The sequence below is a fragment of the Triturus cristatus genome, chromosome 4_2 (assembly GCF_964204655.1).
Source record: "Triturus cristatus chromosome 4_2, aTriCri1.1, whole genome shotgun sequence".
In the NCBI taxonomy this organism is placed as follows: Eukaryota; Metazoa; Chordata; class Amphibia; order Caudata; family Salamandridae; genus Triturus; species Triturus cristatus.
In genome coordinates, this window is record NC_140586.1 from 435,051,637 (window position 1) to 435,077,016 (window position 25,380).

General features: G+C 43.4%; 1 protein-coding gene across 1 annotated transcript in view; it reads right to left on the reverse strand.

Moving 5' to 3' along the window:
- The window catches only part of LOC146834532 (deoxyribonuclease-2-beta-like), a 298,465-nt gene that overhangs the window by 121,939 nt on the left and 151,146 nt on the right, over nucleotides 1-25,380 (reverse strand). The window lies entirely within an intron of this gene.

A 25,380-nucleotide genomic window follows, 5' to 3' on the forward strand; every position in this document is an offset into this window, starting at 1 on the left:
ACCGGAAATGTTGATTTCTCCATGTTACCGTTTTGGGGGACTGTTGTTCACGAGTGCTAGGCACCATGCACAATTAGGGTGACGTTTTTATCAGGACAAGTGTGGGAATGGTGGGTAGTAGGAAATGTGTGGATCCTGGCAGCTTTCTGGAACTTTCTCTCACAGAAATGGGAGCAAGATATGTTTTTTTGAACTTTCTCTCACAGAAATGTGAGGAAGATATGTGTTTTTATGCAACACATTGTGGGTAGGAAACAATAGAGGGACCCACGCAAGCCAGACCACCTAGGACTCCCATGAGTGTCTAGTTTTCAGAAATGTCTGGGTTTGGTGGTATTGCTGGGTGGCGGATGACCTAGGTTCCAAATTCTGCATCTACCCATATTGTGAAAAATAGCATTGATTTTTCTGAGTGAAATGTGATGTCTCCAGGTTGCCTTTTGGCATGTTTTATGCCACAGATGTTAGGCCCAGCCACACATTTAGGATACTATATTCATGTGAGAACACAGAATGGTAGAACATTTGTTCTTATCAATTGGATTTTTGGCTTCCAAATGTAAGCCAGTGTGCATGAAAGAACACATTTTGCAAAATACCTCTGAATCACATGATAGTAAGGGTAAACCCAAATATAAAGGCGTACAAGTAACCACTGTTCCTAATATCAGTATATTGTGGAAATTTCAGAAATACATAGGTTTCCTTCATACTCATTTTTTAATTAATTTGAGTTTACGATATGAAATGCTGCGTGGTCGCTACATGATGAAAAATCATGAAAAGCTGAAAAAACCTAAACATTAAATTTCTTTTTTACCAGAAGGGTTTTATGGACATAGCCATATATTGTTTTCATAACTTGGCCATCATGACAAAAAATTACAGATGAAAACGGCGTCACCAATGGTAATTTTTTACATCCTCATTTTTATTATTTTTTTATTTCAATAATTATGTTCCTTCAGAAAACCTTGAGGAATCTGTGCAAATGACCACTTACCTAATTCTGAATATGGGGACTTTTTAGAAATGCATAGCTTTCAGGGATCATTCTTTGGTTTCACATGTGTTTCCACCACAAATTGCAGGTAGGTTGAAACCACAAGAATTAGGAAGAATGGAATGCCTCTTAGGAAAACGAAAACCTGCTGTAAACAAATTATTTTTTTGATACAACTCTGTTTTTCCTTTGAAAGTGGGAAAGATTGTGATCCTAGCTCAGGAAATCTTTTGTTGATGACACTTTTAGCAAAAAAAACATGCTTTCATGCACAGAACTTTTTCCCATTGTCCCTAAAAGCCCCTAAAATGTAGCTATTTTATGGCTGTTTCTCAGTTCTGTCCAGGAGAACCTACAAACCCTCAGTATCTTTAGAATCCCCAGGATGTTGGTAGAAAGGAACATAGATTTGGCTTGGATACCTTTTGTGGATTAATATTCTGAATTCTTAAGCTAAGCACTAGCTAGTCCAAGCATCTGAAAAGGGCTTAGCATGAGGGTACTGTGGTGGAAGAGGGATGAGTCTTTGCCCCTGAAAATGGGTTAATTCCAATTAAGGATCATATACAAAGAGAGGCCTAAAATCGTACAGAATGCTAAACAGATTCAGCAATCATAAAAATGTGTGAGACCACTGTGAAATAAGACTTTTCAGACTGATATTTGAGCTTGACACACCCGGAGAGCAATTTTATGAAATGAAAACATGTTCTAAGCCGGGGGGCCTCCAACTTTTACTGTAATGAGTTACTTATGTTCAGTAAAAATCATTCTGAGCCACTAATATTAGTGGCCATATCAGACAAGACCAGCAGTGGTCACCTCATTTGGCATAAGGGTTGCTAGAAGATATACATAAAAGGCTTTGTCAATTTGGAATGCCTCTAGATGGGTAATACAGAACAGCCATAGCTACAGTCCCTGTGCCACCAATTAAATAATATTAGTGGTGGAAATGAGTTGACAGAGGTATGCAACCTGTTCAATGTAGGGACCGCCCTATTTCCTTACTACCGCTATTGGGCAAGCTGCTGGAAGGTATCATAAACAGACAGCTAAGTTTATACCTGGAATCCAATCAAATTTTGGATCCATTGCAATCTGGCTTCCGACCGAGCTTCAGTACGGAGACCGCCATCCTGGCCGTGACTGACTCCCTTAGGCAGACAATAGACGTGGAAGGATCAGTAGTACCTGCACTCTTAGATCTCTCCGCAGCGTTCAATACCATCTCGCATTCAAAGCTTGCAAAGAGATTACTCTCCTGCGGTATCCAAGGGACTGCCTTTAAATGGCTGCAACATTTTATGTCAGATAGAACGCAAACCATCATGTCAGGGCCATACATGTCAGAAAAAATGCGTCTAGATAGGGGTGTACCCCAAGGCTCTTGCCTAAGCCCGACTTTATTTAACATATATATGGCTCCTCTGGCAAAAATAGTTGAACAGCTAGGATTTGAGATAATCTCATATGCTGATAATACTCAGCTTATGTTTACTATCTGCCCCAATCCAGAAGCAGAGAAAAATCAATTTGCCACCGGAATGCTCGCAATCTCCAGCTGGATGACGGAGAACTGCCTTCAGCTAAACCCGGGGAAAACAGAGGTCATGCTAATGGGGAAAGCCTCAGATATCTGGTCTGAAGAATGGTGGCCCTCACAATTGGTAGTAGCCTCTGTTCCTAAACAATGTGTTAAAAACCTAGGGTCTAAAGCTGGACCAGGCGCTGACCATGAAAGACCATATTTCTGCCACTACCAGCTCTTGTTATTATAGTCTACGTCTGCTACGAAAAATCCTTCCTTATATGCCTACTAACCATCGTAGAACTCTAGTTCAGACTATGGTAATCAGCCGTTTGGACTATGGAAACGCACTGCTGGCCGAAGTGGGTGAGACCCTGCTTGCTAAATTAGAAGTGATACAAAACACTGCAGCCAGAATGATTCTAAACCGCCCAGCAGGCTCCCCCTTGGCCCCTTTGCTCAGAGAGCTGCACTGGTTACCAGTAAGGAAGAGATAATTGTTTTAAATCTGTTGTTTTACCTATAATGCCTTGAAAGGTAAAGGTCCTCATTATCTGCAAAAGAAACTCTTAAAATATTCACCGTGCAGAAATCTTAGATCCAGCACATTAGGCCTCCTACAGGTACCCCGTATATGCTTAATTCGTACAGGGGGTAAAGCGTTTTCATATCTTGCTCCAAGATATTGGAATAAACTACCTATGACTCTGCGAAAAATCACCATTTACAGCACGTTCAGGAAACAATTAAAAGCTTTTCTGTTCTAATCTTGCTTCTGATCCGTTCTTTCAGCTTCCCAAGTCGCAGGTACTATTTCTAGACAGCGCCGAGATGCCCCAGGATGAGCCGTGTGCTATAGAAATTTGGATAACATAACATTTGGATAACATAACCGGCGCTCTAATACAAACCCTAAAATAACATGTACTCCTCTGGTATCTTGGCACAGAGCGATCAGGCTTAAATTAAGAGGCAATGTGTAAAGTATTTGTGCAGCACTTAAAACAGTGAAACACCACACAAAAATAATCCACACCAGGTTAGGAAAATAGAGCTTCATTTCTTAACAAAACAGGACCAAAACGACATGAATACAAGTTATGAATTTTTAAATATGAAATGGAAATGTAGTGCTTAAAAGTCAATAGCACTTAGCGGTTACTTGAGATTGCGCTGGACCAGGTCAAATCTGAAAAGTCAGGCCAACTGCGATGGAGTGTGTGTCGGATACAGAAACCATGTGGCCCACTGAAACAGTACCTTTCCAGAGGATCTGTTATTGTCACTCAGGCGGGTCCCATGTGCTCGTCATACCACTTACGATGAAGTTGCTGCGTGATTGTCGAGCTGCACTGTCGATGCTGTGGAGTCTCCGAAGTGGCACTGCGTCGGCGTCAAAGGTAAAAATGTGTCGGTTCTGGCCAGCACGAAGAAGGTGATGCATGGATTTTGGCAGCAAACAGCTGCAGAAAGGCCCTGGACTGGATTGGCACCTCTTTGCAGGGCAGGACTCAAAGTTGGCAGAGTCCAGCAGCTGAAGCAGAGTTGAATGAAATCTTTGATGTAACTGAGACTTCAGAACAGAAGGCAAGCCAGCAAGCCCTTGGAGTTACTCAGTACTGGGAATGTAGAGAGTCAAGTTCAGTCCTCGCCATCAATCAATGGGCAGCAGGCAGCAGGGCTGTTACAGGAGAGCAGGAGTCCAAGAAATCCAACAGAGACAGTCCTTTCAGCAGCACAGCAGTCCTTCTTCCTGGTAGAGTGTCCTCAGATCCAAAGTGTTCTGAGTTGGCGATGTCATGGGTCCAGTAAGTATACCCAGTTGTGCCTTTGAAGAGTAGGAGACTTCAAAGAGAGACCTTTGAAGTCCACAAGGTCCCTGCCCTTCCTGTTCTGGCTCCAGACTCACTACGGGGGTATGCAGCTCTGTGTGTGTGTGAGGACAACCACAGCCCTATTCAGGTGCAAGTGTCAGCTCCTCGCTCCCATCTAGCTCAGATAGACCCATTAGCCTGTTGATAGGCCATCAGGATGTGAATGTCACACGTCAGCTCCCTTTGTGTGTGACTGTGTAGAGGGAAGGCACTAATCCCGGCTGTAACCGACCTCAGATGTGTATTCAGAGACAGGCAAAAGAACAGAATAGTTAAAGTAAAAAAATAACAACTTTCCAAAAGAGGCTTTTTGAGACTTACAATTTAAAATCAGACTTCATCATAACTAGTGATTTTAAATTGTGATGCCAGAGACACCAAACTTGAAATTTCTGTCTTGTCCCAATTGGGAATTACACTTACTAGGTGCCATAAGACAATCCCACTTAAACCTATGGGCAAGATAGGCATTGCAGTAGTGAAAAATGAAATTAAGAGTTTTTCATTACCTGGACATGTAAAACTTAAATGTAAATGCCTGACTTTAAATACACTGCACCCTTAAGGGTGTCCAGGGTGTTTCTTAGGGGTGACACATTTGTACTAGAATTGAAGGTTTGGGCCTGGCAAGAGGGTTAACTTGCCAGGTCGACATGGTGGTTTACACTGCACACACAGACTCAGCAATGGCAGGCCTGAGACATGTTTAAATGGCTACTTAAGTGGTTGTCACAATCAGTGCTGCAGGCCCACTAGTAGCATTTAATTTACAGGTCCTGGGCCCATGTGATGCACTTTACTAGGGAGTTATAAGTAAATTAAACATGCCAAACATGTGTAAACCAATTATACCATGTTTAGGGAGAAATCACATGCACTTTAGTACTGGTCAGCGGCAGTAAAGTGCCCAGAGTCCTTAAGCCAACAAACATGAGATCAGAAAAAGGGGAGGAGGCAGGCAAAAGGTCTGGGGGTGACCCTGCAGAAAGGGCTATTTCCAACAATTAGTAATAAGTCTCCCTGATGCCGCATGATTTTAGCAAAAATATATCAACTTAAAATATACTTTGGAAATGCAATGCTTTGGAAACATCAACTTATGAGTTCTGAAAATAGACATATTTTCTTCTCAAATATACACTTTTCAAGGTTGGTGTCCATATATTATTTAAACCAAGTAAAAGTTTCTAATTTAGTAGGCTTGGCTGCAAAGGAGAGCTATTCACATGTAGGTGGACCAAGAGCTCACAAGCTGCTGTTTGGAGAAATACAAGGAACCAGTCTAGTCCGATAACGCAGACAGGTGGGGTGCACAGCATCAGAGGAGTGCTATATGCAGGGCAATGGACCCCAATCCCATCTCCCATGGAGACTGGTATCAGCCCAGACCCATAAAGCAGTGAAAGTTCATTCTCACAACAAGTGAATACTCTCACTGAACTTGTAGTAATGGTGACAGTCCTCATATAGCGAGTCGTAGGGAAGGACAGGAATTGTCCAAGCTGGGGCTGCAACTCTAGGCTTAGCCGTGGGCACAAAAGGTGCGTTTTGCGACTGTGGTGCAGGATGGGAAGCCTCATGTGCCGAGCCCTCGCTACAGAGGAATGTAATCAATGGAAAATAGAATGTTGGCCATAGCAGAACGCAGGGGATGAGGGGCCAGTGCAAGAAACTTCTGAGAACTTGCCAGGAGAATAGGAGGTCCAGATGCTGCCAGAGGACAGGAGACAGACAATACAGATTAGAAGGAGGGGTAATTCTGGATATAAATACTGGTCTATCAGATATTTGGGCAAGTTCATTTGGTGCTAGGCTGCTAAATCGATCCTCACCTGCAACCTGTCTGATTGTAACATAAATGAACTGAAATAGTGCAAAAAACAATTTGGTAGACAAGTACCTTAACAAATTAAAATACTTTTGCAGTGCACACTTAGGACCCCATTAAGACTGCCTGATATATGTGTTAACTCCTATCACGGTACATATTGTAATTATAGAGTTTTTTGGTTAAAAACTGTTGAACTTGCAGGAATGTGAGAAAAATGCCCAGAAAATGTCGGGAAATGCGGATTTTGGTGCAGTGAGCACCAACATCTGAATGTCATGCGATATGTTAAGGAAAAACGTGTAATAAGGGCTATATATCGCATTTGATAGTACCGTAACCTAACCCTGGACCTCTCCTAATGAGGCCCGAGCGGCATTTTAATATGTCTTAAAATATCCCACAAAGCAATTCAGAGCATTCCAGTGAACATTTTGTTAGGTTTCCTTTTCCTCTCAAATAAACAACTTTTAAAGAAACAATTGTAAAAGTGGATGTTACCAATTGCGCACTGTTTCTTCTCACGACGTTGCATAGGCCTCCCTCCCCATGGCTTCAGCAATGCAGCCCTCCCCCATCTCTGTCATGGGACGTTCATGGATCTACATAAAGACCCAGCGGCCTTCCTTCAGCCACCTTCTTGGGTGGAGGGAATCTTAGGAGATATGCCTGAGATTTGCAAACACCTGCACAAATTAAGGGGCACTGCCCCTTCAGATCTTTTTGTACATCTTTAATTGCAAACAAGCATTGTGGATAACGAAAGATCACCAAAAAAGACTCCACTTCAGAATTGTTCTGTGGGGGGCGTGGCTTGAGCGCCGAAGCGACATGGCGGATCCCGCTTGAGCTCCGCTTCACCGCGGGACTCGGTTCGTCCTTTTTCCCTTCAACTTTGCAGTTTCGCTGCTAAAATGACTTGCCTCACAATGGTGACAGCGCGGTGAGTTTTTTGGCCGCCTCTTTGTTGACCTACTTCACCTTTGCCGGTCCGTCTCTGCAATGGCAGTTTCTTTTCCTCAGAGATGCGAGCGGCCGCCATTTTGTTGCGTTTTTCAGCGGCGCTCGCATCTCCTTCTCCTGCTTTCGTTTTCACATGGTGCCTTCGGAATTGAGATTTTGCTGCCTCCAACGAGCTTTGGTGATGTCTGGGGCCCACTGCTGGCAATATTAATGTTATTATTGACCGCTTTTCACCACCTTCCTGGTACTACAATGCCCTGGTCTGCCTCCTGGCTCAATACACATTGCTTCTCATCGCATGGTATGTAATACATGAGGTGCCCATACCGTTATTGGCCTCTTCAGTTCTGCTGCTCTGCCGGGTGCTTTCTAACTGATACTGCTGGTCTGCTTTGATTCAAGGTTTGGCCCCCCTGGTTTTTCTTAATTTGGTCATCGATGCTTTGACCTTGGGGTACCTCTGCTGTGTACTTGCCTAAGCTCACGTCCATATCCAGTCGTCTTTTTCTACGCTGATGTAGTGCAGCTGCGTGAGTGACGTGCTTACTTTCCTCCATTGCAGTGCCGTCAAATACCGGCTGCTTTGAGTTTCCTTCACTATTCGACTTTTTGTTGCTTTTGATGATGGCTAACGATCCTCACACGTCCAGACCATCGGTTTCTGGCACAAAACCGAAAAGGCACAAAAATTATCCGCCTTCGCCAATTTTATCATCACCAAATCCGGTCCTGGATTCCATCTTAGATGAGGTCAGAGGTCTTCAGCCCTTTATGTCCGCGACCAACGATAAACTTAAACAAATAGAGGAAAGATGGATTGTCATGGAAAGTAAGGTTCTGGATCTTGAGCAACGGATCAGCGACATACAAGACGTTTCTACAAAGATTCCTCTCCTTGAACAAGAAATCCTTAAACTAAAACTCCACACTGAGGATCTTGAAAATCGCAATCGTAGAAATAATCTACGCCTTTTTGGCCTGCCGGAAAATATTGAAGGGTCTGACTTAATTTCATTCCTACAGAAATTCCTTCCAGAGCTTCTGGGCCTTCAGGCTTCGTCCACTCCTCTTAACATACAAAGAGCGCACCGATTGGGTCGACTTCATCCATCTGCTAATAAACCTCGTGGTATTATTATGTTGTTCTTGGAATTCACCGAACTCATGCAAGTTTTGAAGGCTGTTAGACTCAAACGTCGGCTTAATTGGTCTGGTCATAACATTTTCATATCCCAAGATGTCTCCAATGCCACAAACGCCAGACGAAAAGAATTCCTTGCTCTTCGACCGCAGCTGCGTCATCTCAATATTCAATATGGCATTCTCCATCCATGCCTTTGCAAAATCACGCATGAAGGTCGCACACGTTCCTTTGAGGATCCGGATAAACTCAAGCTGTTTATTCATAACTTCTCCTCTCATGGCATGGATACTGGTTCTTGACTTCAATCTTATTGCTGGATTATTTCTTTTTTCTTTGCTATATCGATTTGCATGTTTTCTCATGTTGTTTTTCATTCCCTCCTTACCTTTGTGAGGCTCTGATTTCACTTCCTGTTTTCTGCATCTGCGTTCTTTGTGGTCCGCGTCCTTTGGTGTTACCATGTCCCCCGCTCTTAGTTCTTCTACTTCTTTACAGATCTGGATGTTTTTCCTTGATCTGTTTACTTTTCTCCTGTCTTCTCTTTTATCTCTCTGTTCTCCCTTTCTTCTTTTTTTCTACTTTTCTGTTCACCATTATTACTTGTTTCAACTTTGGTGTTCTTGCTCTGATGTCTTTCCCATAAATTGTTCTTTCGTATCCCTTACTGAAAAATGTCTTTTCTTATTTTTTCTTGTCATCCCCGCAGTTTTATGGTCCTATGTCTATACGTTCCCCTGCATCCAGAAGTATGGTTAATGTCGTTTCGTGGAATGTTCGTGGTCTGGGTCACCCCGTCAAGCGTCAGAAGGTATTGTCTCATCTTCCTAAACTTAACACTCAGGTTGCTTTTTTGCAGGAAACCCACTGTAATGATAAGGAATCACTTAAACTTAAACGTCAATGGGTCAATCAGATAGTTTTTTCTCCTGCTATTGATCGTCATGGTGGTGTTGCTATTCTGTTTCACAAATCCGTTAATGCACAAATTTTATCGTCTCAGTGTGATCCGAATGGTCGTTGGGTATTGTCTGAGGTTATCATAAATAAAAGACAAGTGACTTTTTTTTAATATTTATGGGCCTGTTAAACCTGATATTGAATTTTGGCAATCTATAAAACTGAAACTATTGTCTATTACTAATTCTGATATTGTGATTGGTGGTGATTTTAATAATTGGTTGGACCCGTTCACTGATAGACAATCTAAATGCAAGTTCAAACCTGACAAGTCCCACAAATCATTTCAGGCTGCCATTTCTTCTCGCCCTCTTTTCGATACCTGGAAAACATGTAACCCTGACTCCTCCGAATTTTTTTTTTTTTCTCCTGTACACCATACTAGATCTCGTATTGATTATATTCTTGTCTCCAAGTCACTGTTACCTTGTCTCCAGTCTTCTGACATTGGTTCCATTTTTATATCTGACCATGCTCCTGTCTCCACCAATATTGATTTTTCTCTTACTACGTGCAAACAAGGTAGATGGCGTTTCAATAATTTCCTTTTATCTGACCGTACTTTTATTTTAGAAGCGACCTCTTTTATTAAAGAGTTCTTTTCTTTCAATAATCCTTCAGACACCTCCTTACATAACAATTGGGACGCCTTTAAAGCATCTTTCAGAGCTTTTACTATTGCCTATTCCTCTAAGCAGAAAAAATTGATGCATACTAAATATAAGGAAACTTTAACTGTTATAAAATCGTTAGAACACAAGTATTACTCTTCCAAATCTCCCTCTTCATTACAAGAATTAATCAAAGCTAAATCTAATCTGAATAAGATTGTTACAAGCGACGCCTGTAATATTCTCCTCAAGATTAAGTCGAAATATCACGGAGGCCAAAACAAAGCCGGAAAAATGTTAGCAAACTATCTAAAAATTAAATCAGAACGTAAAGCTATTGGCCCCATTCATTCTGAATCAAATGATACACTCCTTTCATCTGACATTATTGCCACATTTCAATCATATTATAGGCTCCTTTATACCGAAACTACCAAGCCCTCTGAAGATGATATTGCTTCTTTTTTTCGTGATATCCCTAAGCCCAACACTCCCCAAGATCTATTCCAACCCCTTGAAAACGACATTTCCCTTCAAGAATTATCTGATGCTATTAAATCTATGTAGAAAGCAAAAGCGCCTGGCCCAGATGGCTTTTCAATTGAATTACTCTCTGCTTTCTCCTCAATTTTTGCGCCCAAATTATTAGACCTTTTTAATTCTTTTATCTCTAACTCCCAAGCCTGTGGTTCTTTTTTGGAAGCCCTTATCATTGTAATTCCCAAACCTGATAAAGATCCCTCCTATTGTAAAAATTATCGGCCCATCTCACTAATAAATTATGATTGTAAGATTTTTGCAAAAATATTAGCTTCTCGTTTAGAGAAAATTATCCCTTTACTCATTAACCCAGACCAAGTTGGTTTTGTTAAAGGTCGTTTGGCCTCTGATAATGCCAGAATGTTTTCCAACATCATTGCTCTCAGTAAAAAATATCCCTCCCCATTAGCTGCTTTATCCTTGGATGCTGAAAAAGCCTTTGACCGGGTAAACTGGGAATTTTTACATAATACGTTACGATGGTTTGGTTTTGGTCCAAAATTTATGTCATATGTTAAATTACTATACACCAACCCTAAAGCCTGTATTTTTGTTAATGGTCTATTTTCCCCTTATTTCTCCCTTCAAAGGGGTACACGTCAGGGCTGCCCCCTTTCACCCCTCCTCTTCCTGTTATGTTTAGAGCCGTTTCTGGAACGTATCAGAAGTAATCCGTTAATTACTGGTTTTAATCTTAAAACGCACCACATTAAGTTATCTGCATATGCTGATGATGTTCTTATTTATATGTCTAATCCTACATCTTCCCTACCCCCATTTTTACAGGAAATTGCATCATTTGCTAAGGTCTCTGGTTACAAATTGAATTTCTCTAAGACTGAGTGTTTACCTTTAAATCCTGCCTGTTACAGGTATATGTTTGAATCGTCTAATTTCACATGGTGTCCTCAAAAGATAAAATATCTTGGCACATGGTTTGCCCCCAGCATCCGTGACACATTAGCTCAGAATTTTTCTGCCTTAAAACTTAAAATTACTAACTTGTTAACTCTCTGGTCTCCCCTATTTCTCTCCTGGTGGGGCAGACTGGATACCATTAAAATGATGATTGTCCCTCAGATTCTGTTTGTATTATCTATGTTGCCGTTTAAGATTCCTAATTATTATTTCTCTCAGATTAATTCATTATGCACCAAATTTCTATGGAATAATAAACATGCACGTATTGCTTTATCTAAACTGATTCGTCCTAAACATGAAGGGGGGGTAAGATTCCCTGATTTTAATTTATATCATAATGCATTTTTGGTTCGTCAATTTTTTGCTTTATCTAAAGATTATCAGGATTTACCTAAACCTTCTTGGGTTAATGTTGAATGCTCATTGTTAAATGACTTTTCAATGCGTGATGTTGTTCATATGACTAACTGTACTTTTATTTCCAAATACCCTATTTTGAAACATTCACAAATTTTGTTACGCACACTGTTTTTTAAAAATTTGACTTGTTATCAATCCCTTCTGGCGTCATCACTTTGGTTTAATAAGTTCATTAAATTTCGCCACAAATCATTCTACTACAAACAATGGAAAGAAAAGGGCCTTTTTTATGTGCATCAACTGATTGTTAATAATGAGATTCTTTCTTTCCATCAGTTGCAAGAATCTTTTCAACTTCCTGATGCCTGTAGTCAGCAATATGATACTTTACTTCCTATTTTACAGGGGTGTTTACAGAAATTTCTCTCTTTACCAACTCCTACTTCCTGTCTTTCTGACTCTCCATTATTCCAAATTTCTCCCGATACTTTTCCGAGTGCCTCCTTTATATATAAATCTTTGTCTATGCCTATCTGCACTCGGGTCAAAAATAAGGTGGAACTGGAATGGGAACATGACCTCTCCATTACTATATCGGTACCACAATGGGATAAAGTTTGGCAGAAACTATTCAAGACTTCCAAAGCTGCTAATCTCACACAGTCCCTATTTTTTATTTTTAATAGAGTCGTTATTACTCCCCTTATGTTACATAAATTCAACCACTCTGTCACGTCATCTTGTTGGTCCTGTCTTAATGCCGAAGGTTCTTTAATACACCTATTATTTTATTGTCCTAAGGTTTATGATTTTTGGAATGATATATGGTCAAAATGTTCACTGATATTTTCTCATAATGTACAACTTAGTATTCAAAATGTATTTTTTGGCACTGTTTCGCCAGATTTTGTTCTTGTTGCCCCTGTTTCTCCATTACTGGATTTATTTCTTGCTGTGGCTTTTAAAGTTATCCTCACTTGCTGGAAAGACAATTCTAAATTATCCTTTCTTCATTGGTGGAACTATATATGTGATGAACATAGAATTGCTTCTATTCCTCTATCCTCCATTCATCTGCAAATTAAATCCGACTTACTTTGGCTACCCTTTACATCTTTTCTTTCATCATCATCATAATCTCTATCTATTCTCAGTATCTTGTTCTTCTTCTCTGTTTTTCTATCCTATCTCTTCTTTTCCTTCTCTGCTCTCTCTTTTCCCTCTTATTTTCTCCTTCTTTCTGTTTCCTTTTTCCTTTTTGATAAAAAAATATTATTCCCCTATTTTAATGTTATGTTAGGTTTTAATTCCTATTTAGGATTTTTTGTCTTTATTATAGTATATTATACCCTGTTTTTTACTGCCTGATACTATTTTCTCTATAGATTTCACTTACCGTCTTATCATTATTTTTATATGCTTATATGCTTTCATTTTTGTTCTCTTGCTCCTAAGTGGCTTAAAACATGTTTGTAACTCTGTGCATTTATAACTTCAATAAAAACTACTTAACTAAAAAAAAGAATTGTTCTGTGACAAAGTCTGTTGCATTGATAACGCCGGATTCCCAGAGGATACAGCAGGCAGAGCGCTGCAAGAGCATTTTTGGCAGACAAGCTTTAGATAATAGCACAAACCTTTAATCAACTAATAACACCTTTAAGACACTTATGTGTGAGAACGTGAAGCCTTGAGAAAGCTCATCTGGGCTTTCTTAGCCTAATAATAGCGAGATGTGTACAATTGAAAAACTGCAAAATAAACACAATTTGCATACTAGATAAACTCGTGCAATCCTCTTAATTATTGTGAAGTGTTGAAGTGTGGAGCCGAATCTAAGGGATATAAATCAGAATTGAACACAAGGCAAAGCAGTCCATGAGAGTGGCGGCTCCTCCACCAAGGCGCAGCAGCATCTCCCAATTGTTTTTTGCAGTGTAAAAAAGGACAAATTAAATGATAATAACTCGAGATTATTATCCTTTACTTTTTCCCTTTTGAAGTATCTTTGTGGGGCGGGGCTGCTCTCAGAGCAGGGGAAGGAGTGGTTTGCACTCCCTATGTGAGCATGAGTGCTTGGCATGCCCTGTTGGGCTGCCCAAAACAGGCATGCGCACATACCGTGTTCTCCATGCAGGCTGCATTACAGCCTGCGTAGAGAACATGCCCACCCCTCCAGCCCCTTGCTGAGCGCCATGTCTCGTCGCTCAGACCAATCACAACGCTGCATTGCAGAGTTGTGATTGGCTGCAGGGAGCCTGAGAGCCCTGGTGCTTCCTGTCTCCCCAAAGAAGCCAGGAAGAGGACGTAGGAGAGGCATTGGCCGACCAGCCAGCTGGCCGGCAAGAAAGTGATTTTTTTTTAACCTGCCTCCCCACGCCCCACTGCTGCTTCCAGGTAGCAGCCACCACTGGTCAATGAACTTTAGTGATGTTTGCCATTTCCTCACAACTTACATATAGAAATGGACACAGGCGCCACCACAGTCAAGGCGAATGAATCCATGACACCACAGGATTAAAAATATTTCAATATGGAGAAGCAGCCAAGGTGGAGCATTTCGCAAGGCCCCTGAAAAAGAGATTATTAAAAATGCCAACTTTTAAAGTTAAAATCATATGTGCGACATTAACGTCCAATTTATATTGAACCGAGTAGACGTTTAAAAATGTGCAAAAAATAGTTTTTGGCTATTCTTATTAGTACTTGGACTCAAAATGTTTAAAAGTTGGCCTACCCATGACTGTGCCTTCAATGAAAAGCTTCACATAACTCAGCAAAATGTTTCTGACTGATAATTAAAGTTTTGAAATGTATGCTAAAGAAACTCTATTGATAAATAATATAATGGAGAATAATCACACAAGAATGAATTCTTTTAATTAGAATGTTGACCTCTTAACATATTTTTTCAAATTCATAACAGAAGATGTGGTGCTGAATAGTTCTTGTTACAGTTGATGTTTCTATTTTACATAGTTCATTGTTAAGCTAACATACAATTTGTTTTATTAGTTTAGAAATGTAGTCATGTTAGTGGGAAAAAAAGGTCTGCATCAAAAGTCCTCATATGTGGTCACGATTCCAAATTTTGTTTCAAAGTTCACGATAACTGTCTATAGTTCATTGATTAGTATGTGGAAAAGCAAGAGGAGAGCCTGTTCGCAGAAGAATTCTGAAAGCTTATTGGACAAGAGGAGAAGACGATTCAACATGGACTGAAACATTTCTTTTCAACTGCATTAGGACTCATTCCTAGAGTAGGTCAACGCCTTTTTTTTCCTTTTTGATTTTACCCATATGTCATATCTGCTTCAGAGGCTGAATATGAAGGCTTCATGCTGAATGCAGAAAGCTGATTTGCATCCTTTTTGAACTTTTTGCGGTTTGCTACTGCTACTTCATGATTATTTTTGCTTTATTTGCTTGAGACTGTACTGAGTTTCATGAACCTCTCTTTATGGGAAGTTTTGCTGACATTGTTTGATTGAAATTGATCTTTATGCTCTATCGCACTCTTCCACTCAATCTTGAACTTTTTATGGGTTCTGACTTCTCCATTGGTAGAATAGGGTTTCTTTCCTTTATGGAACACACTTGATGCTTTATTATATGAAAATGATTTTGATCTAACCATACTTTTATTATCAATTCTGTTATTTGACTGAGATATTGAACTAATCAAATAAAGAAAAAGAGATATTACTAAACCTTAAATGAAACTATTTCAAACTTTCATTGCTGACTAAATTTGGTATTAAGATTTATGATTATACTTAATGTGATGACTAACTCCTGATTTTCATAAAGGATGGCCAAGACCCCGGCGCACATGTTCTTAGGGATGGAGGAAGAGAAAAGAAGAACCTCCATCAGAAAAGAGAGCAAGGATCAGCCTTGGGCATGAGTCTATAAACCATATAATTTAAATAGATTCTTGCTCCAGCACCCCCTTCCTCTGACCATCAGTAAAATTAACAGCAGCACATAGTTAACATTCATTCCCCTTTGCTTTGACCCAATGAATGCGGCATGCAAGGACTAGTTACTCTCCGTTCAATTTTAGAGAAGGAAAGAAGAACTGTGCATAACTATTTAAAGTGATTTTCCTGAAGTTCAGGCCCTACACTCATATACTTTCAATCTTATGTATGTGTGCCTAACAACTGACATACGTTCCATGAAGAAACATGTCTTTGTGGGCTATACACTCATGCAGTCTTGGTGGAAATCATATTCAGCTTAGTTTTCACAAGTGGACATTCCAAGGGTGTGTCAGAGTAATTGCCATGGAAATTCAGTGAAAACATAGTCTGCTCCTGACAGAATATGTCAGTGAAACATTGCCTGCAATGGTGGAATTATATGCAGAAACCAGTGCAGAAGCACTAATTTCTGCAGTAATCAAAGGTTCCAAAGGTCACAAGTTGTAATGATGCAGAAATACCACATCTAAAAAATATCTCACTCACAGCACCTGGCTTTAGGACATTTTATGGATTCTGAATAAACGATGTGCAAACAATGAATGCCTTCATGGTGATTTATAATAATATACATTTATAGAGCGCACTGCTACCTCAGAAGAGGTGTCCCGGCGCTAGCAGTAAACTAACCAAAGTATCGTCCAATCGACTATGCTGAGTAAAGAGCCAGGTTTTTAAAGCCTTCCTGAACTCTGGTTCTGTCTCAATTAGGCGCAGGTGGACCAGTAGATAATTCCAGAGTTTTGCTATTCTGACAGAAAAGGACCTGCCACCTTGCCGGACTTTAGAAAATCGTAGAATGTGAAGGAGCCGCCGGTGATTGGATCTCAGGGCCCGTTCCTGATGATATGGATTCAACCTTTGCCTGAGATACAAAGGGCCTATGCCCCTATTGGTTCTAAAGGCCAGGGTCAACTAACACTTCTAACTGTATGTCCACAACTTTGTGTGCATCAAATTTTCACCTCAATAGTATAGAACTGTTTACTGCATAAAGTGCCAGAAAGTGCACTAAAGATTCATTTTTAGACAGGTTGTGCAAAAGAGATATACAAGGGAAATATTCAAAGTAGAAAAAGGAATAATTAAATAACCAAAAATATACCATATGTTCTATCCATAGTTATGCCTACTATATGTAAAGCATAAAAAGGAATGTTTAATTTGTAAAATAAAAAATACACAGGAGCAAATAGTTTTTTTTCTATGAGCTAAACGCAGTGCTTTAATTGTTGAATACCAGCACTGCTTCTATTGAATGCACGATTTGCCTCTTTCTTCCACCACATACACCTTCAGGGTCAGATTTACTTAGCTCTTGTATTGCCGCTGCTTCATGCAAAGTGACGCAAGGCAACGCAAGGGCTTAAGTGAGATGTAGTATGCCACACAAAGCTACTTTGTGTGGCTTAGTAAATCCAGAGTAACGTAAAGTAGCGCAAATCGCGGTCTTGTACTACTCTGCATTGAGAAGGCATTCCATAGGTGAAGCATGGGTGCTGCCATGCATCCACCCATGGACTTTGACGCAAATCCAGATTTACCCAGGTTAGTAAACTTGGGAGTGCATCAAAAATGGTACGCCTTCCCAACAGAGGCATAACGATATCTTTATTTCTTCTCATGTTATTTCTTTTTGTTTACGTGTGCTGCATTCCGCAGCAAATGTAGAAAGAGGGAAATGCCTTTCGAGATAGTTTTATTGCAGGAAGCTGTCCCTTCCTGCGCAAAAACAATACTGCCTGTTAACGCAGGCACCCTTGCTCCATGGCACAAGGCTGCTTGCATTGGCGCCAGGCAGCACAGTGCGCCAGTGCAGGGAGAGAGCAGGAATGTACTATATATTAGTAGATATTACATGTTTCTGATGTCTCACTGTCACGCAATGCAGCGCAAGTTGTCAACGATATCAGCTTTATCGTAAATTCCATTAACTTGTCTGGATGATTTACATGAGTAAATTACATATGTGTTACTCAGAAGGTTTGCCGAGTAGCCGACAAGGGGTAAATTTAGCTTCCAGTTAAAATTCAGCGCCTCAGATAACCTCTGTGCCTTGTACAATGCTAGATTTTGAATAAATAAATCAACTTCAACAGCTGAAAAGTTTGTACCACTTGCACGCATATCTAAGGTTACTAAAACAGATAGCATTTGGGTTCGTGTGCAATATAGTGCTCAGTCCAGGAGATATCCTAGGGTTGCAAAATCACTTATAATGTCAAGGGCATCAGCAGCAATGTTATGAAAAGGTGTCTGTTTGAAGTGGCTCTTTTTGTTTGCAGAATCGATTCCTTAGGTGAAAATGTCAATGAAAGACCGACCTACCTGGAAAACCAGTCGCAGTGCTTAGAAGCCAGAGGCATTGCAACAGAAGCGGACGTGCCCATCTACGTGAGGGTAGAATGTACAAACTCTTAAACATTTTCACAACTCCTACAAACCACTGATTTAAAATAATTTTTATGACCTCCGCTAAAAAACTGTTTATTGATGGTCTTGATGGTTTTTTTTAAAAAACAGGAGTCCACACTGGAATAGTGTGTGGCATTTCACATTCTTAACTCATTTGTATTCCTCAGTAAGACATAGATTTGTGCACGTACTCACTGGAGATTGTGTATGTAGTCCAATAGATTGGCTGCTTGATTTGCTCTCATTGTCCGGATAGCTATAGTTCTTACAAAGGGATACGGCTTGCCTTCACACTCTTCCCATGTTAATTTCAATCTTCCTCCAACCAGCTCTGATTCACCATCATTAGGTGCCCTTTCCCGCTCACCATGCCCCTGGCATTGTGAAGGAGCGGAGTCATCTTCTAAAAGCACAATAATCCGTCCATCCCATCTCCTGACGGTGAAATGAGGTTTAATTCTCATCCTTCCGTGTCAGGTGAGGGCGTGCTAGACAAGATGTGTGAAGAGATAATGTGGACTGGACTGCACTCCATTCTGGGTCACCTCCTGTAAACTGCCAGCTTACCCACTTCCTCCTCAGGGAGACTTGCAGAGTCTTCCTCATACCCTACACAGTGAGTTGTTAAAGTATTTCAACAGACCATCGGTCTGCAAGTGGGACCAGGTAGAGAACTAGTAATTAACTCTGCGCTCGTCCCGCATTCACTTCCTGCACATGCAGATGAAGTAGGTTGCACAGGCAGGGAGAATATCCTTGGGGAAAACTGATCTGAGTATTCCCAATAGGGGACTGATTAACATGGGAGAAGTTATTCACCCGGAGAAATTTAGGGCCATATTCTCAAGGAGCTATCACCTTAACGCAGCCAAATTTGCGAGAAACTTACCACCCCATTCACAAGCTGGTGCAAACAGCCCATATCACTAGTTTTCCGGTGATAGCAGCCGCAAAAAACATCGCCAAGGATGACCCTGGCAACTATCGCTTATGAGATGCAGAGTAGGCGTTCCAGAGCAAAAAGCCGCAACAACAGCACACCACAACATTCTCAACGACCAGCCTGATCTGCGATAAGATCACAAAACATGCGATAAGGCGCGTTAGCACCAGGAAATTAACACCTGCTCCGACCTGGTGCAATGTGGGACTACAACCTGCACCACAAAAGAGAGCCCAGCCCAGAGCCACACCTGAAGAACAACAGATGCCATGGAGCCACAGAACATGCATCCCGGAGCCCCAAGAGGGCAACAACACCCACCGCCATCACCCCCAGGACCCCACCTCACCCCCCACCCCCGGGGCCCCACTTCGGGCACCCCCCACCCACATCCAGACAAAGATATGTCACATCAACCACACGGAATCATATACCAAATAACCCGCATGATGTCGCACAACTACATCTTGTGACATGCATGTGTTGTCACAAAAATGAGCGCCACACATTCACCTTCGAAGCAGCAAATAAAAATGTATTAAAATAAACACAGAAATGAAGACACATGTCGGCTCCCCTCGGTACAATCCGTAGGTCACAGCCTGCTAGATAAAAATCGTGATGAGAAGGTGTGTCTTGCGCACATCAAAGGACAGAGAGAGAGCCAAGGAGAGAGAGAGCCAAGGAGAGAGAGAGCCAAGGAGAGAGAGAGCCAAGGAGAGAGAGAGTGAAGGAGAGGGAGCGAGAGAAAGATGGACAGAGAGGGGGAGCGAGAGAAAGACGGACAGAGAGGAGGAGTGAGAGAAAGACGGACAGAGAGGGGGAGCGAGAGAAAGATGGACAGAGAGGGGGAGAGAGAGATAGACAGACAGAGAGGGATATACGAACAGGTAATGGGAGAGAGAGATAGAGAAAACAAGAGAGGGACAGGGAGAGAGAGTGCCGACACGGCGTACCCAGGCCACACTGCCCACCTGCTGCCACCGGTGTGTCTCCAACCACGTGCCGGCATGTAGTGCAGTTCACCAGGTCCCACATCTGAGACAGACCCGCCATCTGAAACAGAGTCCATATACCTGAATGGTAAAGTACATACAATTGCACAAGACATCATCGCCTGACCGCCCTTGCACACCCAGGCAACTGCAGCCCAGCTCCGCCCTCCCCCAGTGGTACATGCCCGCCCCTGCGCACCCAGGCAGCTGAACCCCAGCCCGTCCCACTGCCCAGCGGTGCATGCCCGCCCCTGTGCACCCAGGCCTCACTGCTCACCTTCCGCCACCGGCGTGTAGAAAAGAGGGCCCATCACGTTGCGCTGCAAGCCACAAGCCCGGGGCCCGCAGACATGGCACCCTCCACATCCCGCAGCCCCGCTCCGCAGGCCACCAGGTCTCAGATTTGGTGCTGGGTCTTGATTACTCCATGGCAGAGGACATACCAGTGCACCCGGCCTCATCGCAGGCTGCACACCTGCTCTGTCTCATAGGTGCCACTAACTCTGTGATCTAGGAGGCGACGCCACATGACGGTAGGCCTGTGCTGCCCGATGGCTCAGGCCTACACTGCGGTCCAGCAGGGCACACAAAACCTGAGCCGTCCGGACCGCTGGGACAGGGCATCATCGCAGGCTGCACACCCGCTCAGCACTTAAGGTGCCGCTACCTCAGTGCACCGAAAGTCACCGTCCCGTGGCAGTGTGCCTGTGCCGGCCGCAGTGTATCCAGTGCCACCAAGTCTGTACCCCCACAGTCATGGACCCTCTTTGATTGGGTATTGTGATGCGGACGCCATCATATCACCTCTGGGTCTGCGGAATGAGATGATGCAGGCCCCTGGGCCCCCATGCCTACATGCACACCACACGGATACACCCCGAGAGAGGTTGGAAATGGTGTCATGCACATGCGCTCTTTTTATTGGCAGGGTCACATGTGCTGTGACGCAGGTGCTCGATGGGTGTGGTGTGGGTGTACACCAGCCATGAGGGAGTGGCCGTGGCATGCTGACAACTAGACCTGTGAGCAGCAGATCACTACAGGGGAGTCCTGGCACATGTTGCATTGTTGTTCCCCCCTGGAGCGTAAGCGTAGTGCCCTGGCCTGGCATATGCCACTCCAGCGTAAGGGTTTGAACAATGACCCCGGGGCTCTGTGCGTGGTTCCGTATGGAGCTGGACAAGGAAGTGACAAATGTGTGTGTCCCTGTTGTTGCGTCGGCGCCACCCGGACGACAATCGACAATGTGTCACCCTGTGACCCAAGTCCAACGACATGAGCCACATGGACGTAAGAGGAATTCACTGACCCCACATTCATCCATTCTACCACACTTGAAAGGCCATAGAGACGACACATCTGTGTGATTCAGAATGTTTAATGCACATTCAGTGGAGTGTTGCATCTGGAGCAGTACAGGGCCATGCAAACCCCACTTGCAAATGTTGGCTCGTGGAGGGCCAGCCAGAGTAATTCAGGGAATGACCAGTCCAAAGGAAGTGGAAGAGTTCAGTCCGCAGTCTGATAGCAGTTTCATTGGCGATCAAAAGGTTATGGCATTCCATGTCGAGGTCTAAGGTGAGTGTCGCAGAGTGTATCGGGGGAAGGTGATGATGCAGAGGGCAGAACCAAGCTGAAACCGGCCATGATTCGGAGATGAATGCTACCGCTTCCTTCTGACCACGAGGGCAGATTCATCCGCATCTTCGTCCTCTGCTGTTTCATGTGCCTCACGTGTGGGTGGTGCTGGCCTTTCTCCAGCACTGTGTGGCAGTGACACCTCAGGGGCCGGAGGTGGATTGTCTGCCACACTGTAGGGGCGGGGATGTGGATGTAGTGGTAGCAGCAGCATGCATCAGCGCTGGGCCTTGTGGCAGCAATGCCATGAGGATGGTTTTGAGGTCATTGTGGAACCCAGCTACCTCTCGCCGATGTGCAGCCGTGGCAACCGCTCCTTCCACATTGGCCCGCTCCATGTTCTCGATGAGCCTCCACATGAGTCCCAACTCTAACTAGACAGTCGTTCTTGTCTCACAGTCAGGACTCTAGCGATGTCAGACATGGTTCATTGGAGAGCATGGAGTGGAATGTCAGTGTCCGTTAGGGACTGTGAGTAAACACCCACGTATGGCATCTAGTTTGTCTAGCATGCGGTCGAAGTCCACCCGCAACTGTTCAGCCAGCTGCTCCTAGTATCCCAACACATAGCGTTGGAAGGCCATGTGTTCTTCCTGGGGGTCCTGGGAGGCAGCCATGGTGGTGGGTGCTGCCTACAGTGTGGTCTGTGCAGGGGGTAGGTTCTCCTCGTTGCAGCTGGGCTGCCCTGTTCCTGGAGATGTGCTGCGGAGACTGTCAATGAACTCTCGGAGGGCATCGGAGTCAAAGGTGTCGTGGTCCTCTTCGTCATCTGTTTTAATGAGAAGCTGACTTTGGAAACACAAGTCAACAAGGCCGTTGGAAGTAGTTTCTCCCTTATTAGGGCCCTCAGGAAAATTCTTCCCATGCTTCCTACACAGGCACGTGCATTGGTGGTAAGGCTGGATTACTGCAACGCTTTGCTGCTGGAGTCCCCCAAGTACTTATTTGGGAGACTACAGAGAATCCAGAATGCGGCGGCAAAGTTGGCCTTGATGAGACCCCAACAGTCCTCTGCTTCTCAGGCCCTCGCGGATCTTCATTGGCTCCCAATCTTGCGGAGGACTCACTTTAAATCCCTTTGTATCGTGTTTAAGGCATTGAACGGTTTGGGGCCCATACCAATGCAGGACAAATTCAGCTGGTATGCCCCCACTCGCTGTCTTCGGTCATCCTCGGCTAACTGGGTGAAAGTACCCATGGTTAGAAGAGCTAAACTGGTGGGGGGGGGGGGGCAAGCCTTCAGTGTTGCTGCAGCAAGGCTCTGGAACAGCCTACCCACGGAGCTGCGACAGATGAAAGACCTATTGCCGTTCAGAAAGAAAATTATGACTTGGCTCTATCCTAGAGTATAATATTAGTCTTTCTCTATGCCACAGGTCCCCCGTCTCTCAGCGCCAGGATACCCGTCGGGTCACAGTGCGCTTTATAAGTAGGTGTTACATTTACATTTACAATTACAAGAGAGGTTGGGACTGCTCTGCAGGAGGTGGTGATTGCCCCTCTGCAATGTGAAGGGGAGATGCAGTTTAACAATGTGTTCACATGTGTGTTGTCGCATGGTACATGTTTACATACAGATTGCATGACTGTGTACATCGTGGCTGTTTCGGAGGGGCTGCCCATTTGCTGCGGGACTGTGGACATTTCGACAACATTACGGCTGTGTGTTTGTACTTGTACATTATCAACTCACATCTCCCAGCATTGCCACTTGTGATTGACCAGTGTCTACACCCAGACAGGCACCAGTTGTGTCCTCTGTTCTGTGGTGAACATGTTGCGGTTTGTGCCACTTTGTTGTCAATGTTGATGTGCTGTGTACGTGATGTGTGTGTACCGCATTTTGGGGGAGTCACCCCTGCAGCTCTGATTTGGCTGCCCCTTATCCCTTACATGTGGTGTGCCTCTGATTTCTGTGCTCATACAGTGCTGAAATGTTGCATACTTGGGTACATAGTTCTCTTGGTGGGAGTTGGGGTCTGGGGCATGATTTGTCTGCAGCTGAGCTCTACTTAATTGTGCATGTGTGCCGTTGTGCCCATCTCCCCAGTCCCCCACGTCCCTGGTCGTTACTCATCCTCTTGCTGTTGTGTCCGGTCCTGTTGAGCAGTGTCCGGTCCCCCAACTCCTGCCACTATCTCCCCACTGATGACTGTGGACACCGTTTACTCCATGTCGTCCAGCTCCTCCTGTGGTGCAGGACTGCCACCTCCAGTCTGTATTGCTGCCTTCCGGTTGTTGGCGAGTTTCAGCTTGGTTTTGCGCTTGACGTCATTCCAGCGCCTCTTGACCTCGTCCATTGTCCTCTTCAGCACGCCAACTGCAATCACCTTGTCCACGATGGCCCGCCATAGTCCATTTTTTGTCGCTAATGACACAGTGGAGATAGCAAACAGTTGTTGATGGTGTTCGACCACCTCCGTTATCAGGATCCTGTTCTCCTGCGGACTGAAGCGCTTCTTCCTACTCTTCTTCTCCTTGCCCTTCCCTCACCCAGAGGTCCCAGGCAGGTCCTCCGGGGGGCTTGTGGGGTTCTGGTTCTCCTCTGTACTTCCTCCCGCAACATCCATGCTTCTTCGCTGTAGTTTTCACTATACATTGCCAAAGCAATTGGCACTATAAAGGGATGTGTGTAGGGTACAAAGGGCTGAGAGGAGAGGAGTTTCCAGTAGTGATCGCTTTCTGCAACAAGCATTGGCAAAGTCAATAGGTTTCACCTTTGCGATATCTATGGGTTTGTCAATTTTTTTTACAAGTTGCACAGTTGAGCTGCTGTGCAGTATGGATTAAACAAAAAAAATAAGTTCTATGATGCCGTAAATGCTGGCCACGCCATAGTGTTTTTTTTAAACTTTAAGGCATGGTGCAACATCTAAAAAAACATTGATTAAGCCAACAGTTTTCTCATAGGCGAAACCTATTGGCTTGACCAATGCTTGTTACAATCTGTTCTTAGTTTAGACTACTTAATGAGGAATTTTATTGACTGTAATAACAAGTTTCCCGAGATCTACACTTAGACCTCAATGTCCGAATTGTTCCCATGTCTGCATGTTAGTAATATGTACCAATTTCCAAGGTGTTCCCTACTACTGGTATGCTGCATGCTGCATAGAAAATTAGGCCTCCAAACATGACCACTGGGGCTAGTTGTGAATGGGCGGTCGAGGCCTAGCTCAAAAGAGGTTGCATTCATTTTGAGAGTAGATACACCATAACATATTTGTGGCAGTCTAAAAAAAAGACGGAATGTGCAGTCAGATTTGCTATTTAGTTAAAAGAACAACACTTTCATAAACCGTAAAAATAAAATATTAAGAAATACAAACCACACGCAAAATGTCAACGATAAATACAAAGAAGGAAAGCTGGAGCCCAAGTTACAATCAAAATACCCTTTTCATGTTCCTTACATTATCGGTGATCGCTGCGCTGTTCATAATGATGTTCACAATCTGTAAGGTATGCGAATCTCTCTCAGAGGAAACACAGAGGAACAGGGTGCTGTGGATTTCATCAGTCAGCCGACAACATCCCCCCCCCCCCCCCCGCACAGACAGCACTCTTCACAACTTTCTGGTGATCCTAAAACAACCCTGTTCAAAACGCTTGGCCTGTCATCTTCTCATTGGAAAATGTGAGAAGGGCTGAATTCCTTTGTACTTTCCAAC